Genomic DNA, 8,939 nt, shown 5'->3' with positions numbered 1-8,939 from the left:
TGAGGAGTTATAAATTAATTTCTTTTCTTTTTATGGAAAAAAATATATTGTATAACTTATATTCTTGCATATATTAGTATGTAAAGATAATTTCAATTAAACAATTATAATTAATTCATTTAAACTAAATTATAAATCAAAAAAAAATAATAAGGAAAAATGTCTAAACATTACTCTACGACAGCGTCATTAAAAGTGCATTTAATAAAAAATAGTAGTTTGTAATTAAAAAAAAGAAAAAAATTGTAAAAATCGTTATAGAAAAACAAAAAACAAATTAGATGGAAATTACATAAAAGTTGCCTTATTTCATTAGATTTTTATAAAATTTTTAGTAAATTTTTTATTTCAACACACAAATTAATAGAAAAGTATTTGTAAAAAAATGTAAAAATTTTATAAAAAAAAATCAATATGGACAGACAGACACAAGGCTAGAAACAATAGGTTTTTTTTTTGTTTAAAATTAACAGATTTAAATGTAAATATTTTTAACAATTGCCGCCAAGTGTTTTTCTTTACAATTTTGAAACAGTTAGTTATGGTATTTACTTTACTTATTTTTTTCTCTAAGTGTGTATAATCATAAAAATTAGTAATTAATTGTAGATTTTTTTTTTTTGAAAATATTTATATACATATAATAAATGTGTAGTGTTATTAGTAGAATTAAAAAAAAAAATACTAAATCGTAGCTGAAAATCGGTGCTTTTAAACCTGGTTTTATTTGTCTACAGGGAAACCATTAAGACTTTTTCTCTTTAAAAAACAAAATTCAATTCATTTACAAAATGATTTAGACAAAAGAGAGTGAAGATCATAATGATTTTTGACAATTTTAAAGAATTGTTAAGCAGTTTTCAGTGGCCAAATAAAACAGGTGACATTTTTGGGAAAATATTATTGCAAAGAATTATGTTTTTTCAAAAAAAAAATTATAAAAATAACAATTTAAATTTAGAAAACTTAATAATTAAATAATATTTAATATTATTATTAATTATATATAATTAAGCATTAATTAAAATTAAATAAATTATTCATATTATGTCGTGTAAATAGTTTTGATAAAAGAAAAAAAAAACACATTTAAGCAGTATTTATAGAAACTATATAAAAAAACCTAAATATAATTATTATTTAAGTTAAATTTAATTTTAAAAATTTCTTCCCCAAATTCTTAAAAATTACCAAGGATTTTTTTTAAATAATTATTATTTCAAAACTTCTTTTTTTTAATTTTTTATCAAAAACCCACCGTTTTAAATTTTTATTTTTGAAATTTATTTTTTTTTTTTTGTTTAAAAATTCCCTAATCCTCGCTTTTTTTGAAACAAAATTCTTTAACAAAAACACTTTTAAGTAATAATTACTTAAACAACAACAATTTGTAAATTTATAGCAATTAATCTTAAAAACCACAACAAACAAATTATTAAAAAAAAAAAAACAAATAACAAAAAAATTAAATTTTTAAAAATTTATACATGAGGCTGATTAGTTTTAAGCAAATTTTGTAAATTATAATATAAATAAAACACAACAACAACAACAACAGGAGGAAAATAAAAACAACAACTTTATAAAACAGATAACTAATCTCTAATAATCTTCAAAAAAAAAAAATATCTAAAAAAATTAAAGAGATAAGTTAAAAAAGACCCTCCCTCTCTCTCTCTCTCCTCTTCTTTATATTAAACTAACTATAACTGTAAACATAGTTTTCCTTAAACAACAAAAATTATATATATAGATTATTCTAATTAAAAATTATATTTTTACTTTTTTTTCTCAATATTAAGATAAAACCAACCAACTACAACAATACATCAATCAATACATAAATACAATAAAATATAAATAAAAATAAAATTATTAAAAAAAATGATTATATATTTATATTAAAACAATTTTTACAAAAAAATATATATAATTATATAAAAAAAATTAATAAACAAAAAAGAAAAAAAATAATAAAAAACCCACACAAAACATTTACTCAATAATGCAAAAACAAAAAAAAACGTTTTTTTATTTTATAATTTAAGTTTTTTTTTTCCATTCCATTCGTTAAGTTTTAACTTTTTGTTTAGTTTTTCAAAATTCGTTTACTAAACCCAGCAACAAGTAACAATTAATAAAGAAAAAAAGGAAGACTGATTTTTGTTTACGAAAGTTCCTATAGAGTTAAATGCCACTGGGTTTTTTGTGGTTTAAATTTTACTTTTCTTTTGGTTTAAAAATTTTTGAAAATTTTTCTTTTTCTTTGCTTTAAACTTTGTGTATTTTTTTAAAAAAAAATCACACTTAAAAATAAATGGAGAATAAATGACTGCTTTAGTTTGTAAGAATCATCATTAAAAGAAACATTAATTATAAATTATATTAAATAAAATTTATACAAGAAAAGGATATTTTTAATTTGCATAATGTTACATTTAACTCATCATTGTCAAAGTTTAACTCGCGTTACGAACTTTCAAAAAAATAGCAGACACTGCCACTGGTCTAGATCGGGTGTCAGCAAAGATTTTTCTCTCGTTTTCATAAATTTTTTAAACTCAAACATGTTTTAAATATTTTAAAAGTCTAAAGAGCTAATTATTTTGTTTTGCCGATCAGTGGTCGAACAACTTTTTGAATTTGTGGGAGAGAAAAAGTTAGAATTTAACATTCCCCTTTAGTCTCTCTCATACAAAATCAAAAAAAATGCTCAGTTTGAACCCGCACTTATATTCTACTGGTTGTTGTCAATTATATCGTTTCTGTTGCTTCATGCTGATAGATTGCTTGAGACTACAACCGCCAATATTTTGCTTAAGCCAAGGCTTAGTGTTAAAAGCAACGAAATACGTAAAGAAGTCATCCAAATTTACCCTCCTATTGAAAGCTCTTATCACTCTCTGTCGGTAATTTTAATTCCATTTCATAAAACAGTTTCAGATTATATATACTCTTCCTAGTGCCAGTTCACACAGGGAAACTTTTGTTGAAAAACTTTTTCTTAATTCTCTTTTAAAGTTTTCTTAATGTCTACACAGAGAAACTTATGTTTCAGCAAACTACATATTAATTTGTTTTTGTACGAATGAGAAGCATCAGGTTCATACAGCAAAATTTTTGATTTTGTCTATTATCTCTCTCGCGGTACAGAGTTTCTTGCACTCGGAAACTTTGCTGAAAAAAGTTTCTCTGTGTAGACATTAAGGAAATTTTAAAAGAGAATTACGAAAAAGTTTCTCGACAAAAGTTTGCCTGTGTGAACCGCCATTAACAAATGGTGGTGGACGGTCTACTTTGCAGGCCTATAATTAATCGAGTCCGCACGTAAAGGTCTATGTACCCATCAAAATGATCGGTTTAGCGGTTTAGGTGTAATTGACTGAAAATTAAAACTTGGACGCAATCTGTAGGATAAATTAAAAAGTTTACCGGAACATTTCTCACAGCTGGAGTTTATCGATTACGAACAAACATTATTCTTTTATTTATATAGATATGCATGAAACTTCAATCCCATTTTTTATGGGACACTATTTCATATGGCTAACTGGACTGTCTTCGCTGCAGCATATCATTTCAGTGTGGATCAATTCTGATCAACAGGAAAAAGTTTAAAGGGGTCAAATCCCTAACTCCGAGGTGGTCAGGTCAATTGACATCACCAAAGCAAGATTCTCGAACATAGTACGCACATGATCGATTGTTTGCTAGGGCAGGATAACACAATATTTGGTCTTAAGCCCAAAGACAAAAAAAAATCGAATCCGGCCTCCGAATTTCTCAGTCACATCAGATATTTGAGATATCGTATCCTAAAGATTGAAAAAAAGCTTTTGGCCATATTTTAGACACTACACTAGTGCAAAGACACTTTATAAAATATCTTAAGTCATCTGAAAGCCTAATCTGTTAACGTTGAAATTAAGGTTTATATCGTCTTCCTTCTTCAAGATATCTTAATCTAAAGCTTAAAACAACTATAAATATGAAAATTCTGATATTTTAAAACGTTCCGCATTCTTTATAACAATCCTAAAACAATCTCTTGTATTTGTTGAGATATCGCCCTTTGAAATTTTTAAATTTTCTGTTAAGATATCTCGAAGAATGGGGAAGATAAAAATAGGTCAATCCTTTGTTTTAAAGTAGACAGATTGAACTTACATATAAAATCACAAACTTTATAAATTAAGGTGCTTTCGCGCTGATACAGCGTCACTAATATGACCAACATATAAGACATAATATCTGGAAAACCTGAAGTGATGGGGAAATTCAGAGACCAGAATCGTTCTAGTTCAGTTCTAGTTCAGTTCTAGTTCAGTTCTAGTTCAGTTCTAGTTCAGTTCTAGTTCAGTTCTAGTTCAGTTCTAGTTCAGTTCTAGTTCAGTTCTAGTGCAGTTCTAGTGTTCAGTTCTAGTTCAGTTCTAGTTCAGTTCTAGTTCAGTTCTAGTTCAGTTCTAGTTCAGTTCTAGTTCAGTTCTAGTTCAGTTCTAGTTCAGTTCTAGTTCAGTTCTAGTTCAGTTCTAGTTCAGTTCTAGTTCAGTTCTAGTTCAGTTCTAGTTCAGTTCTAGTTCAGTTCTAGTTCAGTTCTAGTTCTGTTCTAGTTCAGTTCTAGTTCAGTTCTAGTTCGGTTCTAGTTCAGTTCTAGTTCTGTTCTAGTTCAGTTCTAGTTCAGTTCTAGTTCAGTTCTAGTTCAGTTCTAGTTCACTTCTAGTTCAGTTCTAGTTCAGTTCTAGTTCAGTTCTAGTTCAGTTCTAGTTCAGTTCAAGTTCAGTTCTAGTTCAGTTCTAGTTCAGTTCTAGTTCAGTTCTGGTTCAGTTCAGTTCTAGTTCAGTTCTAGTTCAAAATCTCATGTTTATGGAACCAATTCGAAAATAAACTAAGAAATTGTTCAAATATTCTTTGTTTAATACGATGTGGTTAAATGCAACATTATTCAAAACTAGTTTTTCCTTTTCTATTATTGAAATAAAAAATAAAAAAAACTTTTTATTTCTATCTAAAAACACATAAATATGTAAATATTTTATATAATTATACAAATTAATATATAATTTAACAAAATTATAAAGAAACACAAAATATTTATTAAAAACAAAACTAAAAAGCAACAATTAAACATTAATATTTAATGTTCATCATTATACAAAACAAATTATAAATTATATTATCAGCAAAATTATTTGACAAATATATTTTCATTTGTATCTTGTATTTATTCACACAATCAACAATATTAAAGCGGCCGTAACTCTTAATGCTTAAATTCATTCATGCATTCATAAAAATCGTATTCTGATTTACTAAACGTACACAAATACATACATATGTTTATACATACCTATATACATAGGGTAACATATAAACGTATAAATAGAATATAAATTGTATATAATATACATAAATTTATAAATTAAATAATATAATTAACCCAAAAAGGGAGATCATAGTTATTAAATGATTTCCCTTTTAAACATTAAACATAATAATTTATGCTTAATATTTATTAAAACAAAAATAAACTATAATTTCAATAAACTAAAATACACAAGAATTTTGATATTAATGATAATGAACACATACATATACATACATAATTTATATATTAAATTAAAAATAATTGATATAAAATTTAATAGAAATTATTATTTTATTGTTAATAAGACCAAAAACTTTTTCAATTATTAATTGGTAATTTACTAAGTTTTCTTTTCAACAAATAAATAATCTATATCTTATATCATACCAGCTATTGTAAGAAAATTTAAATTTAATATAATTAATTTAATATTCAATTACTTTGTATATTGTTTTTTTAATTTTCATTAATTTTTTAAATGCTTATATTATCAAATTGAAATGAGAAAAAAAAACTGATATCAATCATTACAAAAAAACGTTTGTTTTATTTGAAACTTGTATATATAGTTCCTCTAGTTTGAGTCTGATTTTGTTAAGAAACACTAGGAAAAACTAAAAATCTTTTAAGAAAATCTATGAAACTTTGAAATTAACGCTATCTTGTTAGTTTATTTGAGAAAAGCATTGTTAGCATTAACTGCCTTATCATCCACAGTATGTTAGTTTATTCAATACAACAACCATACGTAGAAGTAGAAGAAGCACACCTATCAAAGACAACAATCAAAAGTAATGCCCAGTTTCAAAAAAAGTGCATTCTTTGCACAAAACTAAAACCACAATTCAAAAACGAATGTTAAATGAACTCCTATTAATAGAAACAATTAACAATAGAGAAATAAAATTTACCTATTTGACAACCGTTATCGCTAAGCTATTGTTACCCCTAAAATACCGGTACCGTAAAAATAGACTAGACTAGACTATAGACTAGACTATAGACTAGACTATAGACTAGACTAGACTAGACTAGACTAGACTATAGACTAGACTAGACTAGACTATAGACTAGACTATAGACTAGACTATAGACTAGACTATAGACTAGACTATAGACTAGACTATAGACTAGACTATAGACTAGACTATAGACTAGACTATAGACTAGACTATAGACTAGACTATAGACTAGACTATAGACTAGACTATAGACTAGACTATAGACTAGACTATAGACTAGACTATAGACTAGACTATAGACTAGACTATAGACTAGACTATAGACTAGACTATAGACTAGACTATAGACTAGACTATAGACTAGACTATAGACTAGACTATAGACTAGACTATAGACTAGACTATAGACTAGACTAGACTAGACTATAGACTAGACTATAGACTAGACTATAGACTAGACTATAGACTAGACTATAGACTAGACTATAGACTAGACTATAGACTAGACTATAGACTAGACTATAGACTAGACTATAGACTAGACTATAGACTAGACTATAGACTAGACTATAGACTAGACTATAGACTAGACTATAGACTAGACTATAGACTAGACGATAGACTAGGCTATAGACTAGACTATAGACTAGACTATAGACTAGACTATAGACTAGACTATAGACTAGACTATAGACTAGACTATAGACTAGACTATAGACTAGACTATAGACTAGACTATAGACTAGACTATAGACTAGACTATAGACTAGACTATAGACTAACTATAGACAAGACTATAGACTAGACTATAGACTAGACTATAGACTAGACTATAGACTAGACTATAGACTAGACTATAGACTAGACTATAGACTAGACTATAGACAAGACTATAGACTAGACTATAGACTAGACTATAGACTAGACTATAGACTAGACTATAGACTAGACTATAGACAAGACTATAGACTAGACTATAGACTCGACTATAGACTCGACTATAGACTAGACTATAGACTAGACTATAGACTAGACTATAGACTAGACTATAGACTAGACTATAGTTCTGTTATTATTATATTTATGAAGTTAAGGTTTCGCCCCTGAGTTAAATTTTGATGTCAGACAAATATTTAAGTTCGAAATCGATATAGATAGTCTAAATAACGTAATAAAATCCTAATATCCTAAAAAAGAGCAATTATTTTTTTTTTTTAGATTTACATTGCGACGAATATCGGCCTCAGTTTCTTTTAACTTTCAACTGAAGACAAATGAGACTTTTAGACTTTCAACGCTTAGTAAAAAGTTATCTAGACGAATAATCTTAGTATTTTATCGTTATTAACATATGCAAATAAAACTGTTTTACTAGAACTAAATCTCGAAAAGATAAAATGTTCGCAATATAAATGTGTCAATAATCCATTTGAATACGCACACTATTACAAATGATTGCAACTAGGAAATAAAAATAGTGCACTAAAATATTAGAAACTGTCAATTTGCATTAATTGCACTTCACTAAACATTGAAATCTATGACATGTCAATCATGTGTCAATTAACTACAACATAACAACAAGGCAAAACAGCACTCACTCATGGTCAGTTGCCCATTAGGGGGCAAAACGTATGCAAATATTTATAACAACCCAAACATTAACAAAATCTCAATTTGCAATCCTCTACAATAAAACAAATACATAATAATAAAAAAGTATTCCGATTTTTATCGTGTCGGCTTAAAAAACAGCAAAACATATAAATTATTTTGTTTTCATCAGTTCTTTTGTTCTTAAATGGACCTGATAAAAATAAAGAAAAATACCCAAAACATTTATTGAAAATGTTTGGAATTATAATCGTGGTGTGTGTGTAGAAAAGACAGCTGGATGTATTTTTGCATACAATTATTATTCATTCAGTCATTCATTCGATTATTTATTCCCTCCCTCCTATTGGCACGCGTTATAATTTGTGCATGTTTGCACCCTTAGTTCTGATGTAGGGATGGGATGGATAGTTAAAACATCAACAACATAAGGTTTACTGGACCTTCCGCTCTGGCATCCAGTCAGTGTGTTTTTGTGCGTATTAATTTTAGTCGCTCGTTACAATTTTCTTTTTCTTTTTGTAAACCCCATTTGGGTTTATTGTATGTTCCATTTAAAGCGGATTAATTTGATCTACTATTTATCCCAAATAGTTACTTTTATTTCTCATATCAAATGGTTCACAATTTCAATAGCACATGTCTCTCACTTAGGGCACTGGTCATAATGAAGCAAAATGCATCCGGTGATTTTGTTTTGTTGAGAAAAAAAGCGAATTTTTAAAATATCAAATAATTGATATAAAAAACAGTGAGCGAATTGTATTGATATCTTTTGACTAGATGTTTTGTTTATTGTATTCATTTTGAAATTAAAACTAGATCTGATAAGGGAAACAATTGTTGAAAATTCAAGTGTTTTTTCTAGGAAAACATTAAACAATCTAAAATGATCTATTAAGTGAATCCTGATATTTCCATTGGCCATCATTTTTTCTTTTTCCACTTTTCTTTTAAAAATTTTATTTATAAATTCCTGTTTTTTCAAAGATCCGCCA

The 8,939-nt window shown here is 26.9% G+C and overlaps 1 protein-coding gene across 1 annotated transcript in view; it reads right to left on the bottom strand.

Annotated features, from left to right (window-relative positions):
* Window positions 1-8,939, bottom strand: part of LOC119601952 (separin) — a 55,634-nt gene that overhangs the window by 15,831 nt on the left and 30,864 nt on the right. The gene's annotated exons all lie outside the window — the stretch shown is intronic.

This window comes from Lucilia sericata, unplaced genomic scaffold (genome assembly GCF_015586225.1).
Source record: "Lucilia sericata isolate MDLA Ls3-8-SP2 unplaced genomic scaffold, ASM1558622v1 Contig000201F_arrow, whole genome shotgun sequence".
Taxonomy (NCBI): Eukaryota; Metazoa; Arthropoda; class Insecta; order Diptera; family Calliphoridae; genus Lucilia; species Lucilia sericata.
This window is presented reverse-complemented; position numbering and strand designations above follow the sequence as displayed.